The sequence below is a fragment of the Thunnus thynnus genome, chromosome 14, assembly GCF_963924715.1.
Source record: "Thunnus thynnus chromosome 14, fThuThy2.1, whole genome shotgun sequence".
NCBI classification, from domain to species: Eukaryota; Metazoa; Chordata; class Actinopteri; order Scombriformes; family Scombridae; genus Thunnus; species Thunnus thynnus.
In genome coordinates, this window is record NC_089530.1 from 25,609,741 (window position 1) to 25,626,038 (window position 16,298).

Consider the following 16,298-nt stretch of genomic DNA (forward strand, 5'->3'; position numbering starts at 1 on the left):
CCTGACCCAGATTTGGCCGTAGGATGAAGGATTATTTCTGTACTGATGATGGTTACTGACAGAAGTAACTGTTTTCATTTAGCTGTTCTAGGTGAGAGTGAGACAAGCCTGAGAGAAATATGGTTCTGCCTAAACCGATTCTTAAGGGAGTTACTCTATGTCAAAGTCTCATGAGTCTGACTTGTATAACCTAGACCCTCTGGCCAGGCTCTCCCACGGTGGTACCAACTTTTTTTTTTCTTTTACACACAATGACGTGACTATTATGTAATAGCAACTGGTTATTTAAAGCTGAGATTTATCTATTCATGTCATAAACAGTTCCATAAACAAAGAGTCTCCATTGGCTGCAACAACCCCTGTGCCATGCTGAAGAGTCACATCTGAAGTCCCACTATGTGCCGTGTAGGCAGTAATACATGAGATGTCTTAATATATGAAAGTAATGGACAAAGTGACAGCAAAGAACAATCACTTTTGGTAATTTGCAGCAGCTACTTTTGGGGAATTATTGAATCAAAATCAAATGTTACCATTGTTGATAGACGCTTAGTCATGTTTAATATGCTAATATATCATTTTACACTCAAAACTACACACTGAAAAGTATTTTTGACCTCTTAAAGAATTGTTAAGAGTCTAATTTATTGAGAAGTTTTGCAAATTAACAACTTTATGAACCCCGATATAATGAAACTAAACCACTTTTTCTGTTTTTTTGTACCGAATTGCACCACCATTTCTGTAAAGTATCTGAAAACTTGATCATAAAAATCCCTGCAAATTACTCAGAAAATATGTCTATTGCATAGAGGCATGGGTTAGCTCATGCTACGCACACAGTACTTAATCAAATTCTGGTCTCATTATGAGGACTGTTCATAAAAAGATTAAACAACACCATCATTATTCTATGAGAGTAATATGTCATAATAATATTTAATATTTATAGCAACATTTATATTTTAAGATCAAACCCTGAAACACCAGTATACACATCCGGACCAAACTGATCAAGCACATTTGGTTTGAAACCTCTGGTCCAGATATACACATTTTAAAGTCAACTTTCAGCCAATCAAACAGATTTGTTTCATATTTTCTGTTAGCAGGGTGTCATTAATCAGAAACATAACCGTAAAAGCTGAACTCTGAGTTTGTTTGTGTGTTCACAACGTTCAGTCCGTCCACTCTGTGCTCGTACGTCTGCTGAAAGTCTTAACAAGCATAAACCAGCAGCAGGCTGGTTACGTGGTACATCCAGGAAGCGGCTTGGTGAATTGAGAACAGTAGTGGCCAAGTCAACTCATGAATTAAATATATTTTAGCTATAGTTTACTCACTCCAGTCATGCATAGCCACAGTGCACTTCTTTTTTTCTTTTAATACGAGAGAGTCAAATGCAATAAACTTGGGAAGACGCTGAGGGAAACATGAACAGTGTTTGAAAATCCAAATTTTCTCTACAGTATCTCTGCTGGAACGCTGTCAGCCTGCCGTTGTCTTTGTTGATATAATTATTTAGTAGATTGAAGACATTTCCTTAAACTCTGAAAATCATTACCAGAGCTTAAGAGAGGAGGATTAGAAGGAGCATCTGACAGCTTTACGTGTATTTAGAGGTTACGAGAGGTTTGTTTGTGAAGTTGCTAATGTTTAAATTTGCATAAGAAACAATTTTAAGTATTTTGAGTTACATTCTTGCTCAAAAAGCTTATTTTATATAAAAAAATCAAACCCCTCGCTTTGAATTTGTTTGTTTCCTGTTTTTTTCTAATCCAAACATCTCTCCTTTAACTCCACCCAGCGTAATTACATCCACAGCATAATGTGATTTAATTGACATATATCTAATTACATCATAACTACATAATACAGACATTATATATAATGTCTTTGAACCCTTTCCTTGTCAATAAATGTTTTTTTTTCTCTCATTATTAACCTAAATTTCCTCTCTCCCTCTTCTCTCTCAGGAAGATCTGTGTCGCCGCACAGAGGAGAAAACCCTCATCATATCTGACACCAGTAATGAGCTAAAGGTACGTTCTGACATTTCTTTCTATGGTGTGTGTGAGTGTGTGTGTGTGTGTGTGTTTGTGTGTGTGGAATCAAAAGGCCTGTGAATTGGCGTTGACACATCGGGCCCCGCTAGCCTATTTAGCATTCTGTTAAACTGGCTGCCTCTCTTTCAGAGAAATAGAGAGCAAGTGGGAGTGATGGGTAAAAGGACACAATCTTTCGCCATTCCCTCATTCTTTCGCTCTTCCATCATATTATTTTGTTTTAGTTATTTTTTTCCTTTTCTCCTTTCTTAATAAAGACATCTTCCCGTTCTTGCCTGTCTTTCTCGGTAATACTCTCTGTCCTTCATGCCTAATAGAAAATGATTCAGAATTGTTTTGCTTGTATTTGCCTAAAGCAGCTTGTTAAAGAGGACTTGTAAAAATGCATATTTAATATGATCTCATGGCTGAAAATGCGGCTTACAATGCATTTGCCCTCTGGGCACGTGTTCCCAAAGTCACCGTATCGCGCACCTCACATCTCCCATACTAAGCATTTTTCCGTTCGCCTGGAAAAGTTGAATAGATTAAAGGCAGATCTAATCGATCCTGAGTGTGCTTATCAGTGGCTGGCAGGCTGACGAGCCGATTTCAGAATAGCACATTCTAATCCCTCAACTGCAGGCTGGAAACTGGAAAAAGACAAATAGGTAGAAAGACTCGCAGACAGTAGGTCAGACAGGAACCATAGAAGAAAAAAACATCTTTGTTTTTGATGAAGTCTGAAAGAACTGCTGGTTGTGACGCCACAGACGACGACAGACGAGTAGATTAATACACAGAGCTAGCAACACATTTATAAAGGAAGCTAATAGTAACAATTGAATCATCCACTCGTCCAACGCCAAGACCAACACACTTCTCATGACTCTGTGTACGTAAAATATTGAGATTTTGCATTTCTTAAGTGATGAATATACATCATCACACCATGTCTTTTGGCTTTCCTATTAGGTCATATTCACCCGTTATTAAAAAACAGACATCAAGCAATGAGTGTCATACACTATTTTCACAATAAATCGATTCATTATTTTGTCTAGAAAATGTCATAAAATAGTGGATAGGGCCCATTATGATTTCACAGAACTCATGGAGACATCTTCAAAGGTCTTGTTTTGTCCAATCAACAGTCCAAAGTCCAAAGATCTTCAGTTTACTATCATGTATGACAGAAAAGCTTCAAATCCTCACATTTGAGAGGCTGGAACCAGCAAATGTTGGTGGCCTTTTTGCTTAAAAAAATGACTTAAATGAGTATTCGATTATCAAAATAGTTGCCTATTCATTTTCTGTCGATCGACTAATTGATTAATCGGCTAATCGTTGCAGCAATACTTTGACAAACTGAAATGAATTCCTAGTTGCGGTGAAACTGGTCAGTATGCTGTTCAGGGAAATTTATAATTTGGTTTTGGTTTACTGTTTTTTCCAAGAACAAAGTGACAAGAATGGCCAAAATTCATACATACTGAATACAGACAAAGTATCAGTTATTGAAAGCTTTGATGTCGTCCTTTAAAAACTCATATCAGTCAGACATAAATGAAAACTTAAGCTCTTCCTCCATCTGGTTTTACCTGGATTATGTTCTGTAGCTCCCTATGAAATACGTCCTCATTGACATCTATTGATTCTGCTGGTAACTTATTATGATTCTCGGTTTCAAAGGGTTTAGCCACGCTGTGTGCTGATTGGATGTTTAACCTTTTGACCCCCAAACCGGGATCTGAGCACATATCCCATAATAGGAGGCATTCATCCAGATGACCTCTTCTGTCACCGTGACAACTCAGCGGCAGGCAAACTGACAAAGAGATTATGTGTATGTGTGTGTCTGTACGTGTGTGTGTGTGACTGTGCTTTGTGGAGAAAGAGATAGAAAAGGAACAAAAGTGCTTATCTGAACCAATTTCAGGTCACGTCATCCCTCTCTCTCTCTCAGTGTGTGAGTTAAAGATCACTCAAGCTTCCACTCCACCGAGGAGACGAAAAACGGCAACAGAAGAAAACATCAGATACGTATCATAGGGGTGGGAATCTTTGGAAATATCACAATTCAATTCAGAATCGATTCAAAACGGTTCTCAATTGAATAAATAGGAAGGGGGGGAATTACTGTCAGCCTCTTATGCACTCTGTGCCAAACCATCAACTGTTGTGCTTTGAACTGAACTGCATTACCAGTTAGTTGGTCTCGATGAAGGTCACTGAAGCACAAAAAGAAAAAAAAATCAGAGGAAAGGGTGTGAAGGTTTGCAGCTTTTTGATATAAAAAGGTTTACTGCCTGTATGAGAATAATGAAATGAAAGTGTCATTTACTTTACCAACATCACTGGTTAGTGACCAGTACTGGGGAAAGCCATCGTAATCCAAAACACTGTACAGGGGCAGGGCTTGGATGGGCAGGGATGAAAACTTGGCTTCAGTCACTCACTGTGTATCTCTGTGTCTCTCTCTCAGATTAGTGCCTTTTCATTTTGGCTTATTACTGCTGAGAGAAACAACAGATTTATAGTCCTGTGGGTGTTTATGTGGTTGTGTGTCCATGTATGTGGCGGCCCTGGGCTATGCTTCTCATGTGTTTTCAGTCTATACCAGTTTCACACGCAGAGACAGCAGGAGTACATTAGGACTAGCACCCATTCTCTCTCTCTCTGCTTGTTGTGTTTTTATGATACGGAGAGATAGTTTCAAAATTACGCTCTGTTTCAGCTTACAGGTAGTTCAGACAAAGAGCTTTGCCCTAGCCAAAGGCTCGAGGCTTGGTAGAATTAATCTTTTCTGGCAGCAGAGCTGCACACATAGGCTGAACAATCTTCAACATACCAGTTTCAGGTTCAGTAAGACACGCTCTTGTCAGCAAAGCAGTCATGGCAAAATGTCAAGAATTAGTTGACATTTCTCTGAGATCAGAGTTCATTTCACATGAGAAGCTCTGTTGCGGCTGCATTGCTGCTTCGGCTTTGCATGTAGATTGTGTATATGTGCAGTACATACTTGGATGCAGTGATGGAGGTCGCAATGTGTACATACAGTATTAACACATGAAGTCAGTGGAAGAAGCAACACAGCGTTGATGAGCCTTTCTCAAGTGTGTAGAGTAGTAAAATACTGTTAAAACTATCAGGCTCATATATCTTTAAAAATGTGACACTGATGGGTGTCTGGGAGGACAGATAAGGAGCAGGAATTAGGGAGGAGATGATTTTCTTCCCAGGGATTTACACAAACACACACACACAGAGTAAGTTTTAATGCCCTCTACCAGTATTGATTACCCAGCAGTCTGACTGATTGAGAGCTAGATGTAGAAAAGCACACATCAATAAAAAAAAAAAAAAAACCTGGGGAGAGCTTTAAAGGCAACAGCGTTTCCCACCCACACACACAAACACAAAGAACTGGCATGCAAATAAATTATTCTAGAGGTCCACTGAGCTGCAACAGTGACAGTTTGGGATGCCAGGAAGTAGTCTGACACCGAACCCCCAAAAAACTTTCACAAGCTCCTCGACTGATCCAAAGTCGTTCCTCCAGTGCTGCTCACATTATTGCACTTGCAAGATGGTAGCAACTGGATTTTGGTTATGATTGGTGCACTGCTCTTAACTCAATTAGAGATTTTTCTTGCTTTCCATGTGCTATCTGCTCCCATCCTTATCCATCATCTTTTGTGTGATAATAGTGGATGAATCATCAGAAAACATCAAGCAGTCGTACCAGGAGTATTTGAAACAACATCCTTACATGGATAAAAACACCTCGCCTTTACTTGCAGGATCATACCACCATTAGTTCTCATCATGCTGGGTCATTTGAGGCAAACAGAAGAATGTCAGTGCAAATGTTGCCTAGACCCTCACTGTGGCTTTGATGATTTCACCCTCTTCTTTGGATGTCTGTTGTTATGTTTGCAACGTGCTGGTTTAAGCTTGTACCACTCTTGCACTCAGCCTTTCACCGTTCTGAATAAGAGCATCAGCTTAATACCTAAAAATGAGTGTGAGGTACATTATATCAGAGGTTTTGGGAGACAGAATTGTTCAGCTTTAGATAATTTTCAACTGCATGCAAAATCCAAAGTGAGAGGATTTTGTCTTTTTTCTTTTTGATAGCAAAGGAGTGAAAAATGACAAAGCTGTTGTGTGGATTGATGCATTTATAAAATGGCTTCATTTGACATAAATTGCTGTCTCCTCTCATAAAATATTTAGCAATTTGAAATCCTCCGCTAACACTGGCATTAAATGAAAACTTACAATTGAAAGTCACTGACATTTTCTGCCTTTTTATGCACTAGGTGCCTTCAGAGATTGGTTAAATCAAATGGTAAATGAAAAAATTGGAACTTCAGTACCCAGGAAATCTTGAAATGCCATGTCAATAAACACTTACATTTACCAACCCCGAGGGTCTGCGGTGTTTTAAAATAAGCCAAGAAGAAGAAAAGCAAACCACCTGCTGTTTAAGATACAGTTTGCATTTCTTTCTTTAACTTTGATTTCTTCCTCCTGTGAGCGGAGAAGTGACATCAGAGTTTCATTTGGCAAATAAGGTCAACCTACAGTCTTTCTTTTGGGGTGATGGGATGCTCTTCTCTGACGCGGCCTTGATTCTGTGTAGAAATCTGTCCTAGATGTTTGGCTTATAAAATAGCTACACAGGTGATGATGTAATCATCAGAGGTTCGGGAACACAGAGTGATGAAATCAGGTAAAAATGTTTAATTTTAAAGCTTAAGGGATCTGCTATCAGAAGAAAATGACATTTCAGAATGGAGGGAAATTGCTTTTTGAGGGGCTCAAAGGATGTAAGATATGGAGTTATCCTCCAGTATGACATTACAGGTTTGGCTTGATCAACCAAGCCTACCACCACAAAGCCACCTGCACTGGATTTCCACATCAACTAGACAAACAATAGATTTTGACCAATATGTGATATGTTTTATTGCTTTTTAGACAGAAAAAACAGGACGATAGACAGATAGATACATAGATACATAGATAGATAGATAGATTTCTCTTTTTTTAAAAGAGATTTTAAAGTCAGATAAGACTTTTTTTCCCTTATCCACATATTTCATTTTAATTCAGCTCTGCTCTGCTTTGGTCTTTATCTGTGGTGCTGTGCTCTGAATTTGTATTCGCTGCTCTGTTTCCCCTGGTTGAGCTCTTCTTTACTCTGCTCTGCTCTGCATCTCATCGCTCCGTTTTGCTCCCGTTCTGGCCTCTTCTGTTCTTTCTATACATTTCACTCCATTCTGTGTGCACAAATCAAATGTAAATATCCCATCAGCATCATCACACAGCACAAATCTCTAGTGAGCAAAAAAGGAGGGGAGGGAAAAAAAAGGAAGACAAAGAGTGAGCAGATGAATGTGTTTGTGGTGAGATTACCATGCATCATAAACCCATAAACCCTGCAAGAAATCAGAGGGTTGGACGGAAGAGGAGAGGAAGAGAGTGAGGGAATGATAGGGATTCAGAGACAGAGGGAATTTAACAATGAAAGGACTTGTGGCGGGGGGGAGAGGAAGAAGAAGAGATGCAAATATGGATGATGGTTAACAGCAGAATGAGAGCAGAAAAAGAAAAAGAGAGAACGAGAGGGAGGAAAAGCAAAGATCAGGAGGGAGCAGGGAGTGTCGGAAGGCACAGATACTGAAATACAGAGAGATAGAGAGAGAAAAAACAAATGTAAGCCCCTGAGGATTAACTCTCTCATTTCTCTTTGGGGAAGAATGGAAAAAAAGAGGATTTCCACCCTCCTATCCTCTCAGCCTCCTTTTGATATCTCTCTCTCTCTTTCTGTCTCATATTCTAATATCTTTAGTCTCTATTCATCATGTTGGAACAGACTCACTGAGCTCGATAAAGCATGAACACACATGGCTAACCTAGCTGGACACAAATCCCTCTCTGTTGCTCTCTTTCTTCCTCTCTCCTCTCTCTCTCCAATACTCTCCAGTCGATCTCTTCATTTCTCCGCCACCATCGGCCCCGTCCCCCGTTCGTTTTCCTCGTGATTTCACTTGTTTGTCGTAGGACTTGGAAGTCAGCGTAAATTCTTTCTACCTGTGTCTTTCTCTCCTCCATCTGTGGCGGTTTGGCAGCTGTTTAACTGTTGCATGGGGCCAATAACACACAACAGCGTTCATCATTGTTTGCGGTCGGTTTAACGAGCTTCGCTAATAAGATGAACGTGTTTCCCGCTGATGAGTTAATGGCAATTTTGCTGGTCTTCCACGGCGCAGTAATTTACAGTTTTCACATGAAAAGCGCTGCATTGAAGGTTGATTTTATTATTAATGTGATATCATTTGAAAAGTCAGCCAGAGTAGAGGTTTCCAACCAGAGTAAAAGTTTGCCAGTGGAAACCCCTCATGATCACATTGGTTTTTGATCATATTTAAGGGCTTTTGCTTGACTGCAAGGCTGAAATAAGAAATTCTCCAAATGATCCTCTAACGCTGACTGGCTAAACATGCTTTACTTGGCTTTCTTTTTGTGCTGTTATAGGATCTTATTGCTAGTTAGTTTAAAATCTAACTGCTGCATAGTTATGACGAAGTAACTGATTTATATTCCTTCATATGGCCTCATTCATTGATTGGCACCGCTGCAAACTTGGTGCCCAAGTTGATATTTTGGAATATCTCATGTTGAAATGCAACGATTAGAAGATGGACTATGTATGATGAATAAATTCAGCAATTTGAACAAGTTATTAATGCATTTTATGAGCAAAAATGCCCCAAATTTGCTGGTTTCAACCTCTCAAATGTGAATATTTTCATATTTTATGTGTCATACATGATAATAAAGTGAATATCTTTTGATTCTGAAGCATAACAAGACATTTGAAGATGTCCCCATGAACTCTAAGATATTCAGTTCAGTCAGTTTTTATTATTTGTAGACATTTTATAGTCGCTGTCCTTATTATTACCCTTTAACTGTTGTTGTCTCCATCTACAACCAGTACTGGTAACAAAGAATTGCAAAGTGGCCGAGGCAGAGCGATCACAATTCTCACAGTGTCCAAGTGGCCTGAACAACCCTTTGTGCTGTTACATTTTTGAAGAGGTACACCTAAGCTCGGTATAGCTCGAGTGTACTTAAGGCGACCTCACAGCCACCAGACTTTAGTGCAGAAGTAGAAATGCTTCTTCTATGTTTGCTTTATGTACCCTTTCTCTTTTTTCTTTCTCCTTGTGGTTATGTGGCCTCACTCGTTTCTTTCTCTCTCCTCCCTTCTTTCATTTCTTCATTTTCTTTTGTGGTTGTCTGTCCCTGCTCCCCGAGCCTTTAAGAATCTCAAGTATTTTATTTTTCCTTTAGCCTCAAATCAATTCCAGACGCCACCGTTTCCTGCCCCCCTACCTCTCTTCTTCTCTCCCTCCCTTAGGGGCTATAGCTCAAAACCACACACACACACACACACACACACACACACACACAGAAATGGAGTGAGAAAGACAGAGTAGGCAAGAGGCATAGAGAGTCTCAGGTTATGCTTGCTTTTCCATAGCATAAATTCCTCAAACTTTCCTCTCAGCCCCATTATTCCTGTTCCAGGAATTGTGTGTGTTTGTGTGTGTCTATTCTTATGATTGAGTAGGATCTTTTCCCGATGACTTCCTTTCTTTTCGTGTTTGTCTTGGCATATCTCCTGTCATACTCATCTGTCTTTTTATCTGCCTCTCTCTCTCTCTCTCTCTCTCTCAGTTTAAAAGGTTTAGTGACACAGTCATGAATCTCTTGTGATGGAGAGTGTGTGTGTGTGACTGTGATCTCTGAACCACCGCACATGTCCCCCAGTGAGTCGTTTTCATTCATTCACAATGCGTGAATGTGTACACACACACACACACACACACACACACACACAAAGAAGACGATTTTGGACATTTATGAAAGCAGGCCAAGAAAGTGTCTGGCTGTGTCTGGAAAAAAATACATACCTGTGATCTTCTGCAGCACCGTGTGATCACTATTCATTTATATTCTAAAAGTTTTCCACATTACTGACACTGTAATTCTACCACTGTGGTGCAAAACTGTACGACGGATCTTAGTGGACAGCAACAACAACAAAAAAGAGAAAGAAATCAGGAGAAAGTAAAAGAAAAAGACAAAATAAACAACAGAAAGGGAGAAAGAGAAGGACAGAGCAAGATAGAGAGGAATAATTAAATGGCCAGTTAATTAAGGATGCCCTTCAACGCCGCATTCATAAGGTTTCCATTAACGTCAATTCTAACAGCTTTTACACAACACGTTTTTTTTAATTTTCACACTTTCAATTCTAATCTCGAGCACTTTTGGAGATTACTCGCCGTAATCAACTGTGAACGTCACTAATGTGGAGTCCGTCAGTCCAATTGAGTGAAAGGCCTGATAGTCGCGGAGTTAAATCTCATAAAGACGACATTCCCGGACAAACCAATAGTCTATACAGTGGTCAGCAGGCTAATTAGAGCTGCATTGTTTTGCCTCGAGCTTAACTGCATCTCATCAGTTCACCCGTTGTTTTACAGTCTTATTTCAGCCGCTCATTTTAAAGAACACAGAGCGCTGATTGTTTCGGTCATCAGCTTGTTTTTTTCAGCCAGGAAGATTTCCTTACAAATTTAAAGGCCAAAGCAGGAACAGCAGATTGACACACCCTGCTGAAACACTCACCCCATTACCGGCTTTGTTTATGTTTTCATTATGTTTCGCTGCAACGAAAACACATTTTCTCTTCCTCGAATTAATTGTCTGAGCTTCTTATACAAAGAGGACGTTGGTGACAGTTTAAATCTTTGTGTGGACTTTCTGTGCGATTATTTTCAACATATATATAAATGATGAATGATGCAATGGTTTAACCACGCAACCGTTCTCTCCATGTGGGAAATGACTGGTTGTGTGTGTTGAAATCGAGCTGGGCTTTGATGAATGCATGATATGAAATCATCTGGCAGCTGTCTTTATAGAGGTGAACCGTTGTCACAGTGATGTAAAACAGTAAAGAAAACCAGCCCTAGAAATCTATTAAAAGGCACAGAACATGTTTCCCAAATTATTTTACAATCTCTCTCAGTAGCAGAAAAATACTCATGATTCCACATATTGTGCGTTTAACACAAATTGCACATGATTTCCATATGATTCTCAGTAATTGAGGTAGCTAATCAAAACGAGCAAAACAAAAATGTTCTCAAAATACACATGTAAACTCTGTTTATTTATATGAAATAAAGTACTTTAAAGAGAATGATTTAGCTCTGTGTGTGAATTAGAGTTCCCAAAGCCAACAATGGCAGTTAATTAGAGAGTTAATTAGGTGCTAGTTAGCTGAATGCAACAAATGGAACTTTGTGTGTGTTGTCAGCACATTGTTTGTCTTCTTCATTATCGGCTTTGTTTATTTAGCATTCTTCAAATTAGCATAACATGCCACAGCTTTTTTTTTTGTTGTGCCAGTAGCAATGTTGGAGAAATTACTCGTTACTAATTTCTTTCTCTTAATTGTAGGAACGGCTGTTTCTGTAATTCTGGCCGCTCGCTGAAAGTCGCCATCCGTAAGCCTCTGATTCGACTCGCATTTTGTCAGTCGAATCAGTCAGCCTTTTGTTTTAGGCGTGTCGTTATACACAGAGTAATGCAGGGTGACAGCATGACAGGCTGTAAACTTTTACAGATCCTTGTCTGTAAATGACCTAAATACTTAAGGAGGATAACACGACGCAGAGTGTCGTGTTATCCTCCTGGAGTATGAGAGTATGAACAAAGCAGATTGGTTCACTGTATTGAAACGTGGTGATGTTGATGAAGCCTGGATATATTTTAAATCTTTTTTTTAAGTAGTGGATAAGATGACTCCAATTAAGATCATCAGAATCAAACAGCGGACTGAGTCTTGAGTAAGGGATGACACTTTAAAATTGATCAGGTTAAGAAATTTAAGCTTTGCACATTTTGGGAAAACCAGGGAAGTCCAGTTTTTTGCAATATAAGAGATCAAGAAATGAAGTGAACAGGCCAAAAAAAAAAGTTTTTATGTGAAAAAGTAATTGAACACAGAAATGACTCACACAAGCTGTGGAAATCTGGGATACAGCAAACGACTAAAAGCCAAACCCAATAGTTTTAGTCTGGACATTAATGGTGAAGTTACATCAGTTAAAAGTGAACTCATACTTTACATCAACAGTCTGGTAAAGGTAAAGGATCTCTCTTGTCATCCAGGTCTGTATGGAGAAACGCAGGTACAAAGCTTTTATTCTCAACAAGGGCTTCAAGCTGAATCATTTTCTTTTACCAGAGTAACAGAGAATACAGTCCTTAAGAGACTGAATGAACTGATTTTCAATAAAGCAACAGGTTTGGATAATATACCTGCCAGGTTCCTAAGGGATGCAACAGAGCGTATTACACCCGCTGTAGCCCATTTAATCAATCTCTCTATAGAGCAAAGGAAGGTACCAACAGATCTCAAGAGTGCAAGAGTCATTCCTCTCTATAAGAAGAGTAATAAGTCTGATAAAGGGAATAATAGACCAGTTTCGATTTTAAGTGTCCTTTCCAAGGTCGCAGAAACGATCATACATGAACAGATAAATACATACTTACTGAGTCACAACATATTATATGAACTACAGGTTTCAGAAAATCCCATTCCACCGAAACCTGCCTTTTTTTTATTTAACGGCCCGCATCAGAAAGGAGGTTGATGCAGGCAATTTCTGTGGAATGGTCATGTTAGACCTTCAAAAGGCCTTTGATACTGTAGATCATGGTACTCTGCTGTTTAAACTAAAGACCATGAGGTTTAGCAAGTTGGCCATAAAATGGGTCAAGTTTTACCTCTCTGGAAGGACACAGATCGTGGATGCCAATGGGACATTTTCCAAAGCTAGAACTATCAATTGTGGGGTCCCTCAAGGGAGTGTCCTATGTGGATGATTCAGCTATTCTCGTCTCTCATAAAGTCTTAGCAGTTGTGGAAAAGCCTTTGAGTTGAGGAGCTTCAAAATGTTGGGACTCGACTGTCTGTCTCTACACCGAGGGAAAACAGAGGCCATCCTTTTTGGATCCAGAAGTAAACTGGGAAAGACCCCAGTGGTGGAGGTAAAGGTAGGAGCGACTGTTATTTTAGCTAAGGATACAGTGACAGTACTTAGGATGTAAACATGTATCAGGGGGAGGCCATGGCCATGAAAGCCCTCACTAAAATCTGCTAAAAGACTTAATGCTTGGCAAGAAAATCAGGTTTGTTGGATAGATCAACTCTAAAGATGTAAGTTGGAGCGTTAGTTCAATGTCATTTTGTCTATACCGCCACCTCCTGGTTTGACAGGACACCACAGCGCATCAAAAATAAACTCTAGATGGTCTAAAACAAGTAAATCAGTGTTGTGTTACAGCATATTTTCAACGACTTAAATGGCTTCCAGTTGAGAAAAGAGTCATTCAATTCAAGTTGGGACTTTCCCATGTAATTGTTCATAATGAGGTCCCCAAATATCTGTCCAACGACTTTAATCGCTTCAGAGGCGACCACAACTATGTAACAAGAGGCAGCTCAACAGATTTTTTACTATTTTTAGATTCAAGAGTTCAATGGGCAAAAATACCTTCTTATACACAGCTGCAGCTGAATGGAATAAACTTCCAGTAGTGCTGAAACTCATTGAAGTAGAAGAGAGAAATTTTAAGCAGTTGATGAAGAAATGGCTAGCGAATAGCCTCTAAGAATACACAAATTAACTCAGAGTTGGTCGTTTATTTTATTTCTGTCTTATGTGATTAAGTGGATATTGTGTGCGCACCTGTCATTCTCGCCTGGCTTGGCAACCTACTGTTTAACCAGACGCGTCCCAGTATCTCTACCATCCAGCGTGATCGACTCTTCAGCTGACAGCGCCGTCAGCCGCCAGCAGGAGACGCTCCATGCTGATTTTATGACCAAACTAATACCAGGATGCACACTTTTTATTTCTCTAACTGTGTGGAAATTTGACGTTTTCACATCACAAATGATGAACAACAGCATTAAAACATGAGTTTTACAGGTAAATTCTGAGACTCATGCAGGTTTTTATCAGTTTAGTGTGAGGCGGCTTTACAGGGGCGCTTGATTGTACTGTAACTGAAGAAAGAAACAAAATGGCCCATAAGAACGAAATATACTGTATGTAACCAGATAAATATAGAGAAATATAAATGAGAAAATGATAACACATCTTAATCACCACCCGTCCACAGAAAACAGCAGAACCTTGTGAGTATTTGGCTCTTTTCCTAAAATCACTAACCTGACCTGAAACTCACAACTGTACTTATCACCTTCCGAGTGAAGTGAGTCCATATTGGCTCACGACGATCCACATAAGGACATCCGTTTCCTCATGGGAGATGCTTCTGTGTCTCCCCAAGGGAAACAGATCTGCTTCGCTGAGGGAACTGATCCTCTTCAGACTGTTCGCTCCATCACCTAAAACCTATTAAAGCTCCACGACACAAAGCACATTACCTTTACAGAGATGGATAACAGGTGACAGGATTTGGTGGTGACTAATGGTGGTCCCCTCTACATCTACTGGTGGTGTTTCATTCTATAACCACCCCGTTTTTCACTGACCTCTGGTGTTATAGAAATCTGGGACTGTGTACTATGTGCTTTTGTTTCTACAGCTGCAACGACAAGTCGATTAATCAATTAGTTGATAACAGAAAATTAATCACCAACTATTTTGATCATCGATTAATCATATATGAGTCATTTTTAAAGAAAAAACACAAAACTTATCTGGTTCCAGCTTCTTAAATGATAGTAAACTGAATATCTTTGGGTTGTGGACTGTTGGTCGGGACAAAATAAATCATTTTAGACCTGCGCCTTGAACTTTAGGAAACAGTGATCGACATTTTTAACCATTAATCAAAGACCTGACAACTAACCGATTAATAGAGACAATAATCAACAGATAAATAGGTTATGGAAACAATCATTAGTTGCAACCCTATTAGATTCAGGTATACAAGATCAATCAAATCATTTGCATCCCTAGATTCACATATTTCACTCTCTTCCACATCATTTCAGTCTGACTAAGATTAGATTATATAATCTAGATTTCTATGTTCTGGACATTAAACAGCACTAGAACATTTAGTACTTCATTCGTTCTCATGTAAAAGGATACGGATGATGTTAAATTGAGGTTGATGAGATTACTACATGAAGAAATTGTGTGTGTGTGTGTGTGTGTGTGTGTGTGTGTGTGTGTGTGTGTGTGAGTGTATGTGTGTATGAAAACAGCAGACGTGGGGTCTTGCGGGTGGTAATTAGCACTTGAATTTCACAAATGGTTTAACAGGAATCAGCAACCTCTACACATATACATACACTCTCTCTTTCTCACATACACACCACCAAATTCATACCACACATAACACACACACATGTATACAAGCAAACACACACACACACACACACACACACACACACACACACACAAGCACTGCAAAGACTAACTTTGCAGTAACTGTGGATCTGTGTTTGTGTGTGTGTGTGTGTGTATGTGTTGGTGCTGCAAGCCTCATTAATACCTATTTTCACGAATGCTGAGAAAGCTTAGCAGCGCTTTCTTTGTAATCGCTTCACCACACACACACACGCGCGCACACACACACACACAGACCTATTAGTTCCTCTAATTGAAAGGCAATTAAGCCTCAGGTTTCATGGTGTGAGCTAAACGCCGGGTGTCTGTTTTCAGCACCGCTCTGTTTTTAAGCTTTTAACAGACCACAAAGAGCCGGCCACCGAAACGAGACACCCAAAGTGAACTTTAATACTTCGACTCCCCGTCCGTCAGTACATCTTTGTGTCTTTTAATTTTCTGCCTTCCTCTATGTCTTCTCAATCCTTCACTCTGTAGACAGTTTTCCATCCTATCGTATATCTGATAGGAGTAAATATGATGATCACTACTTAACAGATCTATAGTTTTTGGTTTTTATTTCATCATTATTGTCAGAAATCGAATGCATTTGCTTCCACCCAGCAGATGGAAACAAACACCATTCAAGGGTAAATCTTTGCAACATCTCAAAAGTTGTGTAAAATTCAGTTGACAGTCGTTGAGACTGAAACATGAACGCTCTTTGTCTTTATTTCTCTTGCTAGTCTTTCTCTCTTTCTCCCCTCCTTCCCTCTCACTCTTTGGTTGG

General features: G+C 39.5%; 1 protein-coding gene across 1 annotated transcript in view; it reads left to right on the forward strand.

Moving 5' to 3' along the window:
• The window catches only part of cdh11 (cadherin 11, type 2, OB-cadherin (osteoblast)), a 93,316-nt gene that overhangs the window by 38,920 nt on the left and 38,098 nt on the right, over positions 1–16,298 (forward strand). Inside the window, exon 2 of the mRNA XM_067610693.1 lies at positions 1,977–2,042. The gene's annotated coding sequence lies outside the window, so the exon portion shown is untranslated. The remainder of the gene's footprint in view (positions 1–1,976; positions 2,043–16,298) is intronic.